A 23,495-nucleotide genomic window follows, 5' to 3' on the forward strand; every position below is an offset into this window, starting at 1 on the left:
TTCTGGGACAATACATACAATACCAAGCGAATATTCATCACTCAAAAAATGTTTCATGATGAATTTCACTAGTTCGGACTTCCACTGTCTACTATATAAAATGATTTGAAATCCCTGAAACTAAAAAAGAAGAATTAAAAATGACTCGCGGTTTCTTGTGGGCTTCTTCAATAGCTAGAGTTTCAAACCACTCCATATATATGTTGGCTATGACTGGTGAAAGTGGCGAACCCATTGGCAGTCCCTCATCTTGTGTAAAGTCTGGTTGAGATATGTTGACGACACCTTCATAATATGGAACCATGGGAATACTGAACTAGACGCCTTCCTGAAACACATCAACAGCGTGAGACCTTCTATCAATTTCACAATGGAGAAGGAAATCCACAACGAATTGCCATTCTTAGACGTTTTGGTGAAGAGGACCGACACTAAGTGGGAAACATCTGTATACTGAAAAACCACTCATACGGGACAGTATCTGAACCACGAATCCAACCACCATCAATCGACTAAAAAAGGAATCATCAAGACTCTATTAGACCGTGCTTTTGGGCTCTGTAATAATGATCTTCAACGGGATGACTACTCCAAAGCGATGGTAGAAAAGACTTTGGCTAGAAGACAGCAGGAGCCTCACAAGGAAGAGAAGCCGTCACAAACAGTGCTTGCACTTCCCTACATCAGAGGATTATCGGAGAGGATAAGAAGAATTGGTTCCAAGTACAACATCAGAACCTGCTTCAGATCCGGTAACACTATCCGTAGCAGCCTCAAGAAAACCAGAAAATTCTATATTGGTGAAACTAAGAGGCCATTGGATGTTCGCATTGCCGAGCACAAGAAACACACACAGCGAGGGGAAACCAGCAAATCAGAAATAGCAGACTATCAACACAACATCGAGTGGTCCCAAGCTGAGATCTTGCACAGAGAGGAACATTGGTTTAGGAGAAAATTCAAGGAAGCCGCTTACATGTTGTCCAACAACGTATTCAGCCAAGCCAGCGTAGAAATACGCAACATATGGAAACCCATCATCAAGCGAAAAATAGCCAACTCCCGCCAAAACGGTCATCTCCCACGGAACCAGTGAAGCGGAAAATGGAAAGCGGGGATAAGTGAAAGTACTCGAACGACCTATAAATAGTCATCTCTCGGAGGAATCAGTCCAGTCATCACCCGAAAACGATTGTAGATACTAACAATCGAAACGTCGTGAACGAACGTGACTTGGAATCTCTTCACTTTTTATTTTTATTTTCTTTCTTTTCTCATTTCTTTATTTTTATTTATTCAATTGTTCTATTTTTACTTGTATTTTATTTCACTATTATTTAATTTCAGGTTTATTTTGGTTAATATAATTATTAATTTTATCTCATTATTATCTCATTTTTAATTCTTCTTTTTTAGTTTTTTTCAGGGATTTCAAATCATTTTATATAGTAGACAATGGAAGTCCGAACTAGTGAAATTCATGTAGAAGACAATTTTCCAATATTTCCTCTATATTTATGTTCGGGTCATTATTGTAATGAAAACTCAATTTGAACTTTTTGATAAGAACAACAAAAATCATAGTTATTGCACCAGACTGTATGAGAATAGTAACATGGTAAAAATTAATACTTTCATAACATATTTGAATACCTTGAGAAAGTTTGAAGTTACCTCAAATTATTTATGTTGAAATTCATGCCCATAAATATAGCCCAATTTTATTACATTTCCTCAAAATACAAAACAATAAACGAAATAGTACGGTGGTTTCAAAAACTGTGAGACATGGAATAAGTGACTTCAATTTATGTTTGAAATGCAATGAAATAGATAGCATTCCACATCGGTTGCGTGATTGCGGAATTTCGAACGAAACATGAAAATTGTGTAAGGAAAAAATAAATGAGAAATTCAGCTAGTGTAAACAATAGTGGTGATCCAAAAGAGATTTTTCAAACAGTATTCAAAAATGAAAAAGATGCAAATGTTTGGCAATGGATTTATTGCGGTTTATTGTATAACAACCTGGAGCAGCACAAAGATTTAACAGGGTTTGTTAACACAATTAGTAGAAGTAGGTGGTTTATGCTAGAGTCTAATTGTTTGGATAGACTTTCAAAAAAAAATCTTTTAGATTTAGGACATTATTTATACTATGTAGTTATTATATAGATAAAAAAAGAGATTTTTTGAATCTAGTTTGTTATATATTGGGTAACTTAGTGGACTGTTTTAATAGGTCTTTGAAAATTATCGAGTAGTTCGTTCTGTTCAGTGGTGCTAATGAATGAGAATTAACTAACAATAATAATGATATCAAAAAGAGAGAATTTAACGTGTCTGTGATTTCCTTACCTTGATTTTGGTCACAACGGCACTTGAGAAATCGGTGAATAGAGAGAGAGAGAGAGAGATAAGAAACTGCACTTTTCCAGTACAACTGCAGTTTTCTCGAGCACTTTCGGTTCTTTCTCCGGAATCGAACCTTTTGTCTATATGTTCTTCCTCTCGCGGCAGACAGAAAACCACAGTCTTCTCGCGATAAGAATATAAAAAAAAAAAATGAAAACAAAAACTCTACTTAATCAGACAAACACACTATACAGGGAGGTGGTGACGATACATAGTTATAATATTTGTTAACTTTTTCTGTATCATGTTTGTGATCCCACTTTGTACCCCAAATATTCGTTATGGAATTGAATTCACAGGATTACTACACAGAATATTATATGTAAGAGGTGAAATTTCACTTACATGGAACACTGTCATTCCCAATAGTGGACATCCAACGTCAGCCAACGTCATTCTCGAAGAAATATAGATCAATGACACCGCTAGTCCAAAATCCACACGCGGATTGGTATCGCTCCAAATTCGACAATGTGTCTGGATTCACTAGTCATAGTCTACTGGTTTTATAGCTCACGTTCAGTCTGTTACTGCGACAGACATTATTAAAGGTGATGGTTCGACCATAGCCGCAGTAGCAGACGAAATATCAAGTATAAAATCATGCAGACCATGGCTAATAAACCCGAACACATCGGACAATTCATCAATAACTTCCATCATTGTGTCTTTGTTGACTTGGCCAAGGCATTTGATGCAGTGTATTATTGAAAACTATTGAGAACCAAGGAAAATGAAGATTTTCAACTCATCACAAGTTATCTATTGAACAGAAAACAGTGCGTTGCAATAAATAATTTATTGAATGAAAATGGGATGATTTAATGTGGGGTACCTACCACAAGGAACGGTATTGGGTCCGATCATAGTTAATTTATACATGAGTGACTTGTTCAAACTAGGTTCAGAATGTAATATTGTGTCTTTCGCGGATGATACTGACATTACATATCAGGAAGACAATGAAATCTTTTCAGTTAATTTGATCAGTATTCGTCAACATATGAAACACTGAAATTCAAGAGAGATAATACAGAATATGAAGTAAAATGTAGCTTATGAGCAATGTCGGAGGATAGTGGAACGCGCATGGGGTCTTTCACCCCGTGTGGTCACCTGGATCTACACTGCAATAATAAGACCTATGTTAACGTACGGAGCCATTGCATGGAGACCGAAAGTTCTACAAGCAATGGTCATCCAAAAATTATATCAAATACAGCGACTGGCTTATTAAAACATCACAGGAACCATGAGAACAACACCAACTGCGGCAATGAAATTAATTACGATATAGTGATAATATAAAAATGTATTATTTTCCTTACTTAAATAATTTAGAAATGTGTCAATTTTATCATTAGTGTAACTTTTTTTGCTAGTAGAATGTGTAATAATTCGCTATTATGATCAGACAAACCTATAGTCCGTTCATAATTTGTTGATAGCTCACTGCAAGTTTGACCCTCATTAGAGAACTGAAATACAGAGAGGACAGCTAATATGATATAATAACAAAAACCAAACTAAAACTGGCAGTTTAAGATGTTTTCGACTAACCCACCTTGTATCTGAAAAAATACAATACAGCTATAAAACTTTTGATCCGATTATGTAGGTATTTTGAGTGGAAATGAGTGACCAGTGTCGTAGAGTATATGATTAAAACATTAGTTACTTTAAATAAATGAATATATTAATATTCTTAAACTGTAGGTACTGTAAACTGTATTTTTATTTTAAAAAAATTTCTTTATTTTATTCAAAAATAATAAGTTACTTGCAATTTGTAAAAGATACATTTATTTAATCAATACCTATTTTTAAATGATATAAACTACGATTACTTACAAAACTATTCAAATTCAAAATAAACAGGATCATCTTCGGAATCCGAGTCGTCTCGCAGGTTAATAATTAGCGGTTGTGTCTCTACAGTCGCATCAATTATATTGTCAAGATCCCACATTTTTTGTTCTTCTTCTATTGCATGTCTTACTGCATCTCGCCAATTTTGTTCTGTAATATGTTGTAAAGACTCATATAACAATTCACGTACAGCTTGTATTTTATATGACGTATTTTTTCTAGCCACATAGCTTTTCATTTGTGCCCAAATGAGTTCAATTGGATTTAATTCGTAGTGGTAGGGTGGAAGTCTAAGGACTGTGATGTTTCGTCTTTCCGCCATTTTGTCAACTACGTATTTCTTGAACTTAGATTTGTGTTGCCGGGCAATTTCTAAAAGTTCTGCTTTAACCATTCCATTTTCGTAAGGCAGGGACTTATTCCGCAGCCAGTCAATGATATCCTGTTTCTTCCACGCAGTCGTTGGAAGTCTTTCAACTAGTCGTGAATGATAAGGTGCATTATCTAATACTATAATTGAGTTTGGTGGTATATGTTCCATCATCTGCTCAAAATACTCTTCGAAAACATCAGCTGTCATTTCCTCGTGATAGTCTTTTGTGCTTTTGGATTCAAATTCCAACAAACCATGCTTAGCAAATCCTTTTTCACTGCCAATGTGAGAAACTATTAATCTACTGCCTTTACCAGAGGGTGGGGAAATACCAGTAGACCAACCTTCCATAAAGGCTTGCCTGGAGCTTGATATATTTTTATCTGTCCAAATTTTTGTGAGAGTATGACCTGCGTTTACCCACGTTTCGTCCTGATAGTAAATTGGCCTTCCTTCAGCCCGAAATTTTCATATAGATCTTAGATACTTTCTTCTCCAACATATTATCTCTTCCCGGTCAATCAAAAGTGATTTTCGGTCTGATTTCTCCCACCGGAAATTTAATTCTTTTAAAACTTGCCACAATTTGGTTCGTCCGACATGAGGCAAATCCGGGTCGTCTCTAACTTCTTGTAAAATTTTGTTTAAGTTGGGTATTTCTTTTTTGTAAAAAAATTCGTGAATTTTCCTTCGAATACCATTTTTGGCAAATTCATCAATTTCAATAGGTTTTCTCCCCCTCTTTAAGTATTCGTTTGTATTTGGGTTAGCTATACCTTTTTTTTTCTTTCTGATAGGAACCTATATATTGTTGACTACCCTACGCCCGTCATGTTGGCACAACTCTTGATTATGTTCTGAACAGTGTTTGTGGGATTCTGAGAAACCAGAGCATCGTGAACGTTCAAAACAATAGTCTTCTGATTCATACCTGAAGTTAGGAATAATTGTTTAATTTTGTCTTTCCTAATATCATCATTGTCTAAAAAATTTACATTGAAGTCTCCAGCGCAGAGGATTGAACATGTTACGAAAAAATCAGGTATCTACTGAAAACATTTGGAAGTTTTCAGTGATGCCCGTATCGAAAATATTGAAACACAGTTGATTTATTCAACAACACATTTGAAACATGCTCATCCATTCATGAAAAGAGGGGTAAATTTGTTTTGTGTGTCGAGTGCTCTATTGGGGTAGTAACCCAACCATTCCTTTCATTCATCCAGTATGTCAAATCAGTGGCGATGGACTGAATTCAAAGCATCCGTTCCCCCTCATTACCACCGTTTCAGCGACCCTTTCGAGATTAATTAATTGCAACACAACAGAACAAACAAATCAGCGGAATTAGTGTTCACTAAGACGTCAAAAGCTGAAAGGGGTACGACACATTTAATTTGCCTTACGAAAATGTATCCTTTGATGCGTCTCTGGCGTCGTCCTGTTTTAATCATTATTTTAGTAATGGAATGGAACAGTGGTCTATGCGGCCAGTTAGTAGAAGTTGAATCATCCAACAATATTACTGAAAAAAGTGTATGGCTTCCCAACCAGCAAAGTTGTTTTATAATTCCATGGTGTTGCAACAGTTTTATTTTATTAGTATTTTATAATCACTTCCAACATGCTAATTGATTATATTAGATGATCGGTGAACACAATACAGTTGTAGGCAATACAAGTGTTTTATATATTTGTCATAGAAACGTTAATGAAATAAAATTTAAAAACCATTATAAAATAGCCAGGAACTTACCACAGAAACGTTTTTGCAACAAATTTATAAAACTTATTTTCCTATAAAAATTGATTGTTATGTATCAGTTTTAGAACACTTTTCTGTGAGATTTTCATGATAGTTATAAAACTATTTCAAGCTTATTTTATAACTGTTTCCTGTAGCTTTGATGAAATTATTTTATTAAAATGCTTTCAGATACTATTTTATTTTCATTACCATATTGTCACTTCCCAACTATTTTATAATACAGTATATTTACTACAATTCAAAAACACCAATATAACTGTTATAAAATCGAACTGATTTTGCTAATATATATTTGCTGCCACCAAAAATAAAATGCAGCATTTAAGAACAACCAGCTGACATCGATTCCTAATCACAGCTTTGAAAAATTCTTCAGTTTTCATTGTTACTGTATTCATTTCAGATTCATCCTTAATTTTAGACACGATGATGTGCATATACAGGGTGTCCCTGGACTTCCTCTTTTCCTCTCGGGAATGTATAGATGGGGTCAAAATATTACCAGTACTTCATATAACTTTTTTTCCTAAAAGTCTTCGTAACCAAGTTACGGGCCCTCGAAGTTACAAAATGAAAAATGTTTTTCTTTGATAACTTTTCAAGTGAATATTCAAAATCATCCAAATTTTGGTAATTGACTAAACAAATGAATTCCGTCGATGAGCTTTCATGCAGGAGTCAGTTGTTTTGCTACAAAGTCAGGAACGGACTACCCCCGATGGTCCACACCCCAAAACTTTGAAATGACAGATATTTTTCAATATTTTTCAACAAAATAAGGTTACTTGGACAATTTTATGAATAAAAGTACTCGTGTGGAAAGTCGATCGGAGCAACGAGTCTTGATAAAAATGTAGTTCTACTCGACGACATCAAACCCGCTCGTCCACCATTATTTGAAATGAATAATTATCCAAGCAGAAATGATAATGATAACGTTAATTTCAATATGAAAATATGAAATACAGCTGAAAAGAACATAAATATCATAACATTATATTATTTAGAATAAAGTGAGTTGAATTTGCGACTAGAAAATTATTACGCCGACAGAGTGAATTTTCATATAATTAATAATTTTACCGAAAACATTTATAAATGAGCGGCGCGCTTAAATTTTGCTAATAATAGGCTATATATTTGTCAATTAAATTTCATTTACAGTAAAAATATCAATCTTCGAAACACAAACCATGTCTTTAACAGTTTTATAAGTGCAAAAGTGAAATTTCAAAATGGCTTCAACCTTTCTATTTGTTAGTTTTCAGTTGGAGACATATCTATTATATTTTCCTAGTGTCCAATTTAAAAATTAAAAATTTGTTTTTCCGTTAGCCAGCTGTCGCACCCCTACGAACGACAACCCTCAGAAGTCGAAACTTGTGCGAGCCAAGGATTAACGAGGTCTTACCTTTCAACGTGTGATTCCTAACACGGGTTGGACGGTAGCAAGTGAAGATCGATCGTTCAGACTAGGGCTTGAGTGAACAAATCACCCACGCCGAACCGCTTGGCTACCGACCGAAATACAAAATTACTTCTTGCGTTTCCAAGAAAACATTTTCAACACTTTTTTATTTTATTGTTATCGTTTTTGGCTGTATTATATTTTATAACGCCTACTTGGAACTACTAAAAAACTCTCATAAAACTGTCTTCTGATTATTTTATAAGTATCGCTTAAATATGTTGCAAAAGTCTTTGCAAAACTACTTTTTAAGAGTGTTAGACAAATTTTATAGTTACTGACAAAATGTATATAAAACTGTTTTGTAGTGTTTGTAAAAGGCCTTACAAAATATTGATAATAACTATGATGTTTTATAAAACGGTGCCAATTTTCTATTTATAGCAGTTTTATAAACACATTGAAAACATTTCTGGGAGTTATGCAGTTTTATAATTTGTTTCTCCGAAACGTTTCCGCAACTATGTGGAGCATGTTTTGAGATACGCGTTTTTGTAGTTCGCTCAGTTTGACCAACGTACAAAAACGCAACAATGCCGTGTCAAATAATAATATTTCCGGCACAGTTGCCGAGTTTGCAATAAATACTGAACGAAACGCATCCCGAGAGATGTAACAACAGAGCTTCCGCTTAATATTCCACATGAAATACAGGTAACGAAAAACATTCACAACGAAACAGAAAAACAAAACTCCAACGGACGGAGCTCTCCATTCCAAAATCTATTGTCGTCATTGTATCTCCAGCAGTATATTCCCATCATATGCCGATTTCCGTCCGCTAAAACAAACACCGCAACTCCCGCGGATCCGAAATCCTCGAACTCAATGAAAATACTAACTCGCCAAAAAGGAAAACAGCCCATCAGTCATACTTTTTCATTTCCATTCATGTCAGACGAGCCAGCATTCGTTTCCAAAGTCTGATGAATGGAAATAACCTTCCATCGCTCTTATATGCAGATTTTTCCATAACAATTCTCATGGCGAAAGGAAGACGGGGGCGATAGTGGCAATTTACTTCATTATGATGCAAATTACTTTTCAAAAATGATTAGCTTGGCCATTTGGCAGTTGTTTGTTGTCGATGACATCTGCAGATTTGTAGTAATGAATATTACTGAAGTTTTTCCTGAACATCAAACCGTTATTTCAACATGTCGGCACGTGTTTCGATTACCAAGCGATCATCTTCAAGAGGAAGATTGAACTAAATATACATACAATGTTATCCGTATTCATACCATTGATATCTCTGCAAGGTACCTGCGTTTTAATGGTCTTGAATTAACTTTACAATGGGCCCTTATCTAATAGTCAGATAAATCTTATAATTGGAATAGTATGTCAACAAGCTATATAGTACACCATTAGGTATTGGTCCACTATCGTTATTCACGATATTATTGTGTTTACTTATTTCTATACTCTCATAGGCATCTAGATGCCTGTTGTTGTCAATTTGTCCAACTGATGTTGATGAAATGAAGTCTATGGAATGGTTTTGTTACAAAATATGTGTTGAAAATGGCATTTTATTTTGTGAGTGGGGATTATTGCAAAACGAGCGTGAGCAAGTGGAGCAAACTCACGAGAAAAAAAAATCACTTTTAACAAATAATGTATCATACAATTTTTTTTGTATAACGTTACTGCTGATAATAAAAAAATTATAGGGTCCATGGGATTTGAACACACGATCTTTGGATTACAAGGCATATGTTACAACTACATACGCCAACTCACGATATTTTAAAGAGGATTATTGGTTAGTCATGAAGGACTTTCTACAGTTGGACTGAATACTACTTCGTCATCGTCAGTAACTTCACAGGGATTTAATATTACCAATAGCACGAACTGCATGTGTGAACTTTTCTAAATGATTTTTTGGTAGGTGTTCTGATTGAAGTGTTTCTGTCAAAGAGATTTTCAGTAACAGTTGTACAAAAAATAATTTTTAAAGAAATTGATTTCTAGGTAGCCGTGGAAATATCAAGCTTATGACAGTTTGGTGACTTTTATAAGTAATTGATAAATGGTTATTGACGGTGTTTCAAAAAATCGTTAAAAATTAGTGCAAATATTGATTATTCAAACGAAGTCCTTATGAAATTATTTATTATACACGGACAGTGTGATCAAATCATTGTCAGAACTTGCAGAAAATTCAACCAAATGTATCCTGAATTAACACCAATGAACGAGAGGAAGATTGTAAGATTACAAAATAATTTCCTTAACTATGGCTCCATGTTAAAAGCGCCTTCAACATTACCAAAACCTGTTATTTCAAATGAGGACAATACTGCTGATGTTTTGGCATATTTTCATGCATATCCAGAAGCTTCCATTCGCAGTGCAGAAAAAGATTTAGGTGTATCACATGCTTCACTACAACGAATTTTGAAAAATCACGGAATGCATCCGTATAAATTTACCAAAGTTCAAGCTATAAAAACAGAAGACTTCGAACGTAGAATGCATTTTTGTGAATCCCTTTTGATTCATACACAGGAAGATCAGAAATTTTTGTAAAAAATTATTTGGAGCGACGAATCAAAATTTACGAGGGGTGGTATTTTCAATAGAAGGAATAAACGTTTTTGGGCTGATCATAATCCTCATGTTACAAAAGAAATGGGTTTTCAAGAAAAATTTGACCTGAATGTTTTCTGTATTCTGAAGAACAATAAAATTAGCTTTTTTATTTATGAAGACACACTGAATGCAGAGAGATATCTCTAAATATTAAAGTCGACTGTGATCGATTTTCTTGAAAATATGCCTTCAGAGGAATATAGAAATTCGTAGTTTCAACTGGACGGAGCGCCAGCTCATTCCACCCAGGAAGTTTCCAGGAAACTTGACGAACTCTTCGATGATCGTTGGTTTAGGCGTTTAGGGCCGTGGGATTGGCCACCGAGATAACCCGATCTCACACCACTTGACTTTTTTTATGAAGTGTTTTGAAAGAAAGGGTATACAGTACTCCAGTGCCTACCAAAGAAGAATTGCGACGGCGAATAGTGCGGAGTATTGAAGATCTGGATCCCCAGGAAATTGAAAAAGCAACCACAAGTCGCGTACAAAAAAATATTTTAAAGTATTTAGACTGTAATGGACAACATTTTCAGCATTTATTGTGAAAATGTGATATTTTGTTTACAATTTTGTTATTTTGAATCATCCTATTCTGTTATTGTCTGTACTTTCACATGTTTTAGCCCACAAAATCTTACTTTTCACCTAGAAATGACTGATTTTTACTACAGTTGTTTCCTGGAAACTTTGAGCCATAGTTAAGGAAATTATTTTGTAACCTTACAAACTTCCTCTCGTTCATTGGTGTTAATTCAGGATACATTTGGTTGAATTTTTTACACGTTCTGACAATGATTTGATCACTTTGTTCATGTGTATAATAAATAATTTCATAAGAACTTCGTTTGAATAATCGATATTTGCATTCATTTTGGAAGATGATTCGAAACACCGTCGATAACTCTTTGTAAATTACTTATAAAAGTAACCGAACTGCTATAAGCTTGATAATTCCACTGCTACCTGAATCCAAATTTTAAAATAAAAATAATGTTTCTAGAAGAAGCGACTTGATTGAGAAAACTTGACGATTTAGGTATAGGGACATGATATATAATCTTGAAGCATTTTTCACCATCTTTCAATTTATGGAGTAATATACAGGGGGTTTCATTTGAAAAAATGAACTTTTGACTACTTTTATGCACAATGGAAATAATAGTAATTTTAGCACGCCCTGTATGATATGGAGTCAATTTCTTGATGTTATTTGAATATTTCAAGTTTGTCCAAACTATCATCAAAATATCAACTTTTCATGAATTGAGAGTACTGATGTACTTAATTTCAATTAAGGCTATGTTTGGACCATATTTAGCAGAATTTATTTTTTATCTCGAAAACAGATAGAGATAGGTATGGGACATTATTAACAAAAAAGTATAAAAATACCAGAGCGATTCAAAAAATATATTAATATACGAGGTGTTCTATTTAAAAAAATAAAGTTGCTAGGACTTTTTGATAGAAGTGGCAACGCCGCAATGCTGAAAATATTTTAGATCGATAGATCAGGTAAGGAAATGTGAGAGGTGAAATTTTCAGAAAAATCATGCTTTACGTTTTCTAGAAACGTCTAACCTACCATCGACCGTGAGTCACGCTGTATAGCTTGTTAAAATAATATTTTTGGTTGGATTTACTGATTGCTACATGAGGACACCTTGCGAAAATAAATTCAGATAGACAATATTGTGAAATTAATTTTTATATAGATGAAAATTGTTTCATATACAGCTATAACAGTTAAACATATATTGTAAAATAATAGGTAAGGCAAAATTGTAAAACTAATTCAGGTTGGCATACCTGTATGGGTGGTACACCTGGATGGTTTACCTGTATGGGATATCTATATAGCATAAATTACGTTAGTTACGCGTTTGTTACTAGTTAAATCTTCCTCTTTGAAGATGATCGCTTGATGATCGAAACACGTGTCGATGTGTTAAAAATAACGATTTGGTGTTGGGATAATATTCATTACTACAACAGAGGCTCCAAACTGTGCATCATATGTTCTTGTACGTTTTTTTCTCTCTCAAACCATGTCATTCCATTTTCCTATTCTGTCCAAAACTACTAAATCAAATTTGAACAACTACCTGAACTCGCTCCCTGCAAAGCTGTATGTTCAAAGAGCACGTTCCTCCCTTTTTCACATCTTCCGCCTAACAAATAATCCGGGAAGGTATTCGACAAATGGAGTTCGAGGCAGGTATTCAACTTCCATAACTTTGAGAAGCCTTTTAGTCACACGTGTAATATGTAATAAGTACGGAGACGAGGAAAACTTAAGACCGGCTTATAGAAGTTGATTGATGGCATCAGCCGAGCTCGAACTTCATATCGAGAATGTTCCAGGTGACTGGAGAAGTCACTTTAATGGGGGAGAGTGGAGCGGAAAGGTTTTTGATGCGTATAATAAATGTCAGATTGTGATTAGTATTAAGTAGTTGGTTGAGTGACAGGATCAATGTTTTTCTTAAAAAAAACAATTGAATTCTTGCCGAAGTTTCGAATTTAATTACATTCTTCTTCAGGGCTCGAAAAGTAGTATTTTCGTGTTGTTAATATTCCTATTTCAGAAACCATTAGAGATATAAGATACATATTTGAAAAACGAAACTAATAAATATTGAAAAACAAACTAATTTCCGAGACAACACAACACAAAATTACATGTCGGTTTGTGTTAGTGGATATTTGTTGTTGCAATGATTTTTTTTATTTTTTAAATATGTATCTAATATGTCAGATGGTTTTTGAAATAATAATATTATCAACTAGTTGACTCATTAGTATTAGTGTGGCTTCCACAGTTTCGTCGATGACGATTTTACGTTGATTCTATCATTGAATAGAACTGGTCGATGCTTGATGAAAATCCCTATTTAAACTAATCAATACAGTTTATTGTATGATTTTCACTATAAACGGTTTTACAAAAACCGCGACACGTGTTTCGTGTCTAAATTAAAACTATTTGATACTGTAACATATTATTTATTCCTGTGTCTACTTTCTAATGAATGAATCTACCTGAGAAGTTCAGGTATGCATTCGTTAACTATATAATTAACTTCATCTAGCGTTTCCTAATATGACTAATAACCTCTGACGCAACCACCAGACTCTTTCGAAGCTTCGAAATAGATAACCACTTCAATCAAGCAGACCCCTATTACAATATTTATGCAATCATTGTTCTCTGTGGTTCAGTCGTTGAATTTGGTCATTATTACGCCTTGGTCAAAGACGAAACGGACCACCAGGAAAACCAGGTCACCAAACGCAAATAACGATTCCAAGAACTGCATTTACCGAATACCTTGCGAGGGCGACAACTCCTACATCAGTGAAACTGAGAGGTCATTGCCAGTCTGCATTGCCGAACACACGAGAAACCATCTAATCGAGAACAAAAGAGCTTGTTTGGGCTCATTAACATAACATCAAGTGGCCCCAAGCCGAGATTATTCAAAGAGAGAAACACTGGTTCAAGAAGAAGTTCAAAGTAGCTGCATATATGTTGTTTAACGAAGCATTCAGCCAAGCTAGCGTGAAGATACGCAACTTATGAAAGTCTGCAATGAAGCGGAAAATGGTCAACGAAGAGAAGAAACATATTGCTTTGCTGAAGAAAACACATTTGTCTTGTCATTCCATTTCGATTCCAGGACATTGGACACCAATATGTCTTGGCACAATCATGTCGCTGGAATTGCAAAGGCTGCTTCTCAAAAGTTTGGAACACTGTTTCGAACCAGAAAACTGTATACTCCTCAGCAACTTTTGATGCTTCATAAAGCTCAGATTGGACCTTCTTTGGAGTATTGTTCTCGTGTATGAAGCATCGCCTCTAAACATATGCTGAAGCTGCTGGATTTCATCCAGAAAAGAGTTATCCGCCTGATTGAAACGAAGAAATTTTGTCTCTCTTCTACAGATACTTTCACGGGAGGGGTTCAAGCAACTTGGCACATTTCATTCCACCAAGAGCGGTACATATCAGAAATTCACGACGGACTGTGACTGCTCATCGTTTAGAGATTGAACACAGTACACCTCGAACTTTACTGTTCAAGAACTCTTTCATTTGGAGGGAGACATAGTCCAGTCATCACCCGAATACGACTGTGGATATTTTTGTTTCTTTTTTCTGTAGTCATTTTCTTCTTTTATCTTGTTTATTTTATTCATTTTATTGTATTTTCATATCACGCTTCATTACAGTTATCTTACATTCCTGGTAAAAACATTTAGATATATTGAAACGAATTGTAATATAAGCCTAACGATTAGAAACGTTTAAATGCAAAATGTAAAAAACACGTTTTCTATTCAGTATGTACTCCTCATTTTACAATGGTGTAAAGATGTATAACCATATGCCAAGTTACTCTAAAGAGGCAAATATTAACAACAATCAATACAGGAAAATAATCAATGAAATTTTGAGTAGTAAACCCTATTACAGTTCGACTAAGTTCCATACCGATCATTTTTAACCTAGCATGTTTTATGTGTGTACTTGTTTCAACCATTGTTTGTTGTTTTCTTCAGTGTTTTTCATTTTTTAGTTCAGTGTACACTATATTTTAATTACATTTTTATATTCATAGGACATTAATGTAGTTTATTTTATATTTACTTACTTTGTCAACAAGATTTTTCTTCGAACAGTAAAGTCTTATTGAGTTGAACACTAATCCTAACTATCGGCTATTTGAAACAGATCACAACTTCTATCACAATAATTTCACTGACAGACAGACACCTGAAGTCTTAAGTCTTACTTATTGCTTCATATAATTGATTTTTCAGCCATTTATTCTAAATTTACTTGTCCTTGCAAATATTTCAAATCATATTATATCATATTAGACCAGTGGTCGCCAACCTGTCGATCGCGAGCTACCGGTAGCTCGCGGAGGCAATTCTGGTAGCTCTCACAACGATTTTAATTTAAAAAATACAAACTGCAAAAATCAGAGAAGCTTCCGAAAATTCCACAAAAAAATCTAATTGTCATAATATTAAACATAAACAGCGGCAACGTTGCGGTGAGCGATCTGCCGCTGACGCCATCAAGCTAGAATCGGCTAGAACCGATCAGCCGGACCAGCGCGTTAGTGTTCGAGAACGATCTGGATTGCTTTGAACGGGATAAATACGCACTGCGCGGCGACATTGCGCTTAGTTTAAAACTGAACGCGTAACCAACGTCCAGCGGTTGGGTTAGTAGAGAAAAACAAAAATAATATTATGACAAGCAGTTGTAAGAAGGTAAAGACATACCACTTCATTCGGAATGGGAAGAACAATACTTTTTTACAGAAGTTAAAGATAAAAATGTGTGTTTGTTATGTAATACTTCGGTCTCCGTTGCTAAAAAAGGAAATATTGAGAGACATCATAAAACTGTACATTCTAATTTTGAGAAATCATTCCCACTACATTCTGCCGCCAGAAAGAAGAAACTGAAACAGTTAAAAAAGCAGTTAATTGGACAACAATCAATATTTTTAAGAACAGTCGACAAAAATAAGGCTGCAACTGAAGCATCGTACCGTGTGTCCCAGATAATTGCACAAAAAAAGAAACCTTATGAAGACGGGGAAATGATGAAACAGGCGTTTTTAGAAGCTGCTGATTCGTTATTTGCCAACTTTAGAAATAAAGACGAGATAGTTTCAGCTATAAAATCTATGCAACTTCCTGCTAATACAGTGATGAGACGTGTAGAAGTAATGAGCAATGATATTTTTTTACAGTTAAGAACTGACTTATATAACTGTGTTTATTTTTCACTTCAACTGGATGAATCGACAGATGTCGTTGACACTGCACAGATGGCCGTGTTCGTCAGGATGGTTTTTAGTGATTTTACGATTAAAGAAGATCTTTTGAAGTTCATTCCACTGAAAGGACACACCACTGGACATGAGTTGTTTTCTCATTTAAAAAATATTATTTCTCCCGAGAAAATTCCAATATCGAAAATGGTAGGCTTGACAACCGATGGCGCTACAGCTATGGTGGGTTGTGATAAGGGCCTGGTGGCGTTATGTCGTAAAGATGAAACTTTTCCGCAATTTCTCTGTTACCACTGCATCATCCATCAGCAAGCATCATGTTGAAATTTCCTAAAACTAAACAACGTTATGAAACTGGTGGAAAAATTGTGAACAAGATTAGAGCTCAAGCGTTACAAAGAAGATTATTCAGAACCTTGGCCGATGAAGTTGACTGTCAATACGGGGACCTACTCCTTCACTCTGAAGTCCGATGGTTAAGTAGAGGACGGGTGCTGAAACGTTTTAATGATGTCCTATCTGGCATAGTTCAATTTTTCAAACAACGCGATGAACCGACTCCGGAACTAAAAAATTCAATCTGGCTGAGAGATTTTGGTTTTCTCGTGGACATTACAGAGAAATTAAACGAACTTAATTTGCAGCTTCAGGGGAGAGACAAACAACTAGCGGAAATGATTTCTTATATAAAAGCATTTATTAAAAAGCTGGAGTTTTGGGAACAAAACCTAATTAACAGCGATGCCAAGTATTTTCCTATTCTTTCAGAAAAAATATCTCAAAATCCATTAGAACCCTATGACAACAAATATCATGTAGAAATAATTTCTACCCTGAAGATTAACTTCAAAAATCGTTTTAAGGATTTCAATGAAATGGCTTTAGTAGCGCGGTTTGTTGTTTCACCCTTTATGGAAATTGATATCCAACAGTTTGCAACTTGTGTTATGCAGAACTTTGGCGAAGACATCGCTGCAACAGAAATGGAAGTCATTGAGTTTCAAAATGATTTAGCCTTAAAATCGTTAGTCTCAAGTACTGAATGTATCTGGCCTATTGTGAGTAAAGACAAATATTCAGTTCTATGCCGTGTTGCCTTGAAAGTGAAAGCATTATTCAGTTCAACCTATTTGTGTGGATCTTCTTTTTCCAATATGAAGTTTATTAAGAACAAATATCTCAATCGACTTACAGATGAACATTTGGATAATTGTATTCGAATGGCTGCATCAAATTATACTGCAAACATTAAAAAAATTATCGATGAGTCTGAGTATCAGCCTTCTCATTGAACGTGCTTTTTTATTTTTCAATGTTTATGCTCATGATAGTGCGTTACTTTTTTGTTGTTATTATTAACTATTTTTAAATCATACGTGACATGCCGTTGTGGCTGGATAAAAGTTTGTGTTTATTTTTCAAACACCTTCGTTTGGTAGGTAGGAATGTAGCTATGAACAAGTACGTACTAGTAATATTAGTTATTTTATTATTAGTTTATTATTAGTACCTATGTATTATGTATTACCAGTTAATTAGTAAAATAAATACATAAAATGATAAATTAACTGTGGATTATTTCATTTACGTTGCGTTACGTGGCTTCCGTGTGGGTAGCTTGCTGTTCATTCCAAAATTAACAAAGTACCTCAACACAAGAGGTTGGCGACCACTGTATTAGACAATGAAAGTCCAACCTAGTAAAATTCACCATGAAACTTTGTTGATCACTTTCAAAAAATGTTGAACATCATGTTAATTCCATTCAAAATATCTCAAAACGCATCAACCGACCCCATGAATGCAAATTTAATTAAACAAAGTCTGACTTTGGCAAAGTATTCCGCGCGGTTCGCTCGCGGTGAACCATAAAAGTTCCTTGGAAATGTCCGAATTTACGATCATAAAGATATACGACTCTTCCCGAAAAAAAAGTGCGCATTGTGAATCATTCTTTTCGCAGTGGAAATGAAATACCGCTGGATAAGGCATAAATTGAAACATTCAAAAACGTTAAATGGAAACGTCCCCGAAAATTTGAGCGGACGAAATTTTAATTAAAGCTGCCGTCGCGTCGCTCTCAACATGAAGATATGGACATGAAACTCTCGCACTAAATAGTGAGTTCTAGTGAACAGATAAAAGTAATCAAGAGGTACAATGGATGGGTGTTAGTTGGATTCAAGCGGAAATAATGGATGCTGATGGACCGTCCCATTAACATGCCTGTTCTACGAATTACAGTTTTTTTTGGATGCGTTGTTTACAGATAGTAATAGATGAGAGAACCATGTTGACAAGAATTCGTTTTCCATGTAGAGAGAGTCATTAGAAGATGAACGAAACAGTTTTAGTCATGTGTGGTTTCAATCTCATCATAGAAGCATCAACCTATGTTTGACTAACTGATTGTCCAGTCATTTTAGGTCGATTCAGGCCTGTGTTTCGGAAAGTTGACATACCCAGCTGTAAATTTGTATGAACTTTGTATTTTGGCGTCATAAAAGTATTCTCAAAATTCACCTATGATTCGACGGCCCCAACTTTAAGACGAGTATATTTCCGTTTTCACATTTGCTTTGCCAACTGTTTTAAAGAAAATTTCTTGTTCAAGAGATAGTGTACGCCCAATTAAAATCACAAGTAAATCAATATCCTCACCGACTAATTGCTGTTCTTTGACGTTTAGATTCTTCAATAGCTGTCTCAATAATGAGAACATCCGCATCATCTCTGGTCTGTTTAGTGTTGTATTTGTTAATGAAAAATGAAAATGATTTATAACTATTCATTAGGTAATAATTTATGAACCTTAAATGAGCTGATTTCGATCGGGACAACCAGTTGATTTCAAATAATATTTATTCAACGCTCGCGCTGCCCTCTATATCAAAAACGATTGAACGTATGAAAAAATGTTCGAAACAAAAGTTGTAGAGAATTTAATTCTCTACAATATTGACGATGAATACAATTAGCATAAAACCCATTGGAAACGGGATATTGGCAAAAATCGTGCAAAAAGTCGGTTTTTTTGACTTTTGACCCCCCAATTTTTGAAGTTGCGACCGTCGAATCATATATGAATTTTGAGAATACTTTTATGACGCCAAAATACAAAGTTTATACAAATTTACAGCTGGGTATGTCCACTTTCCTAGGCAAACCCCCTAAAATGACTGGATTATGAATTGGAAGTCATTTATATTGGCAGATCTTATGTCCATGGGCAAATAATTGTACATTTTTCCACCGTTGTAAAATATGGAGTCTCTGGTAATGTTTTTAGTTGGCATAGTGAGTTTCAGAGTGTGTCTGCTGTTTTTGGGTGTTATAATGGGAAGATGATGCAGCAAAATTTTATTACACATACACTGTGTCCGTAAAGTATGGAACAAATTCATTTTTAGATAAACAGGTCATTTTAAGAAATAATCCTGAAACACGTCGATTTTTGATGTTACTTTACCATATTTTAAAATAATAATCTAATATACAGGGTGAATTACGTTCGAGTAATGACGTCACCGTAATTTTTTTTAAATGGAACACCTTGTGTATGGTTTCTTGCGTAATATTGTTTATTTCTGTTCGAATCACTTGTACATCTTCAATATTTGCTAGTTTCGTTTTATAAATAACATTCTTCAGATGGCCCCACAGAAAATAATCCAAAGGATTTAAATCTGGTGACCTCGCTGGCCATTCAATGGGCCCACGTCTACCAATCTACCTGTTCGGAAAAATTTCATCTACGTACCTTCTAACATCTACAGCATAATGTGGAGGTGCACCATCCTGTCGAAACCATAAACTTTCATCAAAACCTCCAGGATTACGTCTACTGGGAAATAAATTACGTAAAGTAGGTACTTTGCCCCGTTTAAATTACTTTCGATAAAGTAGGGTCCAATGATTCGATTTCGTACAATTCCAGCCCATACATTTACCTTTTGAGGGTATTGTGTATGATGCTCACGCATCCAGTGGGGGTTTTCTTTTGCCCAGTATCTACAATTCTGACGGTTAACCTCACCATTTAACGTGAAAGTGGACTCATCAGAAAAAATAATGTTTCGTATCAAGAGAGGGTCTCGGTGACATTTATTCATCATTTCTTCGCAAAATTGGAGTCGTCTATCGGGATCATCTTCGTTTAATTCTTACACAAGTTTGATTTTATAAGGATGCCATTTTTCAAGCTTCAATAGTTTGTGTACCGTTGTTTTGCCAACACCGATTTCGCGACTAACTTTACGAACAGAAGTGTGCGCATCTTCTTCAAAACTCAGTAAAACATCTAATGCTGTATCAGCATTTGCAGGGGGACGACCTGATTTGCGTACATTTGCAACCGTACCAGTTTCTCGAAATTTCGTTTACAGCTTACTGACTGTTGAACGCGTTATAGGTCGTTCTGGATAATTATCATTAAACAAATTGCACACTTCCATCTGAGTTCGCGATCTGTCTCCATACCCAATCATCATAAGTATTTCAATTCTTTGTTTTACACTTAACTCCATTTCTACTTCCAATTAAATCTAAGCAATCATTCGAATATTCACGAATACCAAAAATATTGTAGTACTAAACTATCACTGAACATCAATAAATTACTAAACAAATAATGATATTCACAAAAAACTAGACGACTATGTTTTTTATAAAAGTAGATAAGAAATAATTTCTTTCATATTCTGTCTGCTAGACCACAAGTACCAAACATGTTTGGAAACAGCTAATTTTTATTACTCTAAACATGTAGCAAACTACGGGGTGTTACATTTAAACCAATTGCCGCTAGACAATAAGTATTTTTGATAATATTGTTAATTTACCTTATAAAGAATGTTACGCGTTACTTTATTAGCACACACACAACTACTGTATTTTTGTCCACCCTGTACCAATTGGAATCGACATGTGATACATTTTTGGAATCAGCTCAGCTAGAGTAATCCGAAAATTCAGACAAAATGGGGGTGTTCCATTTAAAAAAAATTACGGTGACGTCATTACTCGAACGAAATTCACCCTGTATATTAGATTATTATTTTAAAATACGGTAAATTGACATCAAAAATCGACGAGTTTCAGGATTATTTCTTAAAATGACCTGTTTAGCTAAAAATGAATTTGTTCCATACTTTACGGACACAGTGTAGATTCCAGTATAAATAATGCAGTTTCCGTTAGAATATTATGTTTTTTGAAGAAGGTTCTACAGGAGTCTCTTGGTTTAAGGTTTCCTATATATCTTATTTCCTTTTCCGGAAAATTAGTAGACTTCCAATGAGCCATTGATATACAATAAAAAGAGGGCTTCTCTATTTGGGAATAGCCTACACATTCTGCACATTGGTAATTATTTCAGTTTATAGTATTCGTTTGAAAATGTTCTTGTTGAACGAATCTGCAGTAACGTTAGTTACAAATACAATCTATCAATTTATTGAAATATCCCTGGGCTCACAAAACTCAATACAGATATGTTCTTATAGAAATCACAGTATTGGTGTAATAATTCAAGTGTGAGTCCAATACAAGTCCATGTTCGGAAGGCAAATAAATAAATCATCACTGCTGCCATATGGAAAATCTCCCTGTACGGCATATGAATAATTATCACCAGCATACCGCATCTCCTCAGGTTGTAATTGAGTTCCGCGATGCGGAGGAACGTCCACATTCTCACTAATTAACCGACCCAGTAACATAGTGGGCTAATATGTTCCGTTTTCTGCCCTCGAGTCAGGGTTGATACAGGAGACGTCACTCGCCAAAGCCGTCCCTTTGATGAATGGCCCAATTCCAACAATACTAATTAAACGCTCGAAATGATTATTCTCAATTAGGAAGCCAAAAGGTACCTACGTCAGATCCTAGAATTACTTTCAACGATTTTCTATTCTTCCGGTTGTTAATTCCAAATGAAAAGTCTGGGCTGAAACATTTTCCGCGTTGGCATTCAACCTTCTCTATATTTTGCGTGTGATCAATAGATGGCGCTGCGGAAATGTGACGATACTCGTGAAATTACCCTTTTATTTGAATCAGTGGAAGTTCAGAAATTGATATTGTATTCAATTGACAGTAAAAACAAGCTGAAACATTTTCCTCATTGTCATTGACACTTCTTTATACGAGGGCTCATTATATTTTTGCAAACCATCAAAAGATGGCGCTGCGGAAATGTGACGATATTCGTGAAATTATCCCTTTCATTTGAATCAGTGGAAGTTCAGAAATTGATATTGTAATCAATCACAGTAAAAACAAGCTGAATAATTTTCTTCATTGTCATTAAAACTTCTTTATACAAGGGCTGATTATATTTTTGCAAACCATCAAAAGATGGCGCTGCGGAAATGTGACGATATTCGTGAAATTACCCTTTCATTTGAATCAGTGGAAGTTCATAAATTGATATTGTAATCAATTGGCAGTAAAAACAAGCTGAAACATTTTCCTCATTGTCATTGACACGTCTTTATACGAGGGCTGATTATATTTTTGCAAACCATCAAAAGATGGCGCTGCGGAAATGTGACGATATTCGTGAAATTATCTCTTTTATTCGAATCAGTGGAAGTTCAGAAATTGATATTGTAATCAATCACAGTAAAAACAAGCTGAAACATTTTCCTCATCGTCATTGAAACTTCTTCATACGAGGGCTGATTATATTTTTGCAAACCATCAAAAGATGGCGCTGCGGAAATGTGACGATATTCGTGAAATTACCCTTTTATTTGAATCAGTGGGAGTTCAGAAATTGATATTGTAATCAATTGACAGTAAAGCAAGCTGAAACATTTTCCTCATTGTCATTGACACTTCTTTATACGAGGGCTGATTATATTTTTGCAAACCATCAAAAGATGGCGTTGCGGAAATGTGAAATTACCCTTTTATCAGTATAAGTTTGGAAATTGACATTGCAATCAATTGACAGAGAAATCATGCGGATGAAAAAGATAAAATCGCTCGTGAAGAAGGTATTCGATGCATCATTTTCACGATTTCAGGAAAGTCTGAAACAACAAAGATATGTAGAATCGCTATGTTCAACTTTTGGCGATGAAACACAGATCAGGTGTCTATAAACATACGGATCATTCCCCAAAGTGTATGTAGAAAGGACTTCAAGAAATTTCAAAAAGACATACTCCATAT

General features: G+C 34.9%; 1 protein-coding gene across 6 annotated transcripts in view; it reads right to left on the reverse strand.

The window, feature by feature from the left end:
* Csgalnact (Chondroitin sulfate N-acetylgalactosaminyltransferase) overlaps positions 1 to 23,495 on the reverse strand; it is a 337,563-nt gene that overhangs the window by 123,817 nt on the left and 190,251 nt on the right. The gene's annotated exons all lie outside the window — the stretch shown is intronic.

This window comes from Leptinotarsa decemlineata, unplaced genomic scaffold (genome assembly GCF_025532065.1).
Source record: "Leptinotarsa decemlineata unplaced genomic scaffold, Ldec_3_MD MMD2_tig00002974_RagTag_RagTag, whole genome shotgun sequence".
Classification (NCBI taxonomy): Eukaryota; Metazoa; Arthropoda; class Insecta; order Coleoptera; family Chrysomelidae; genus Leptinotarsa; species Leptinotarsa decemlineata.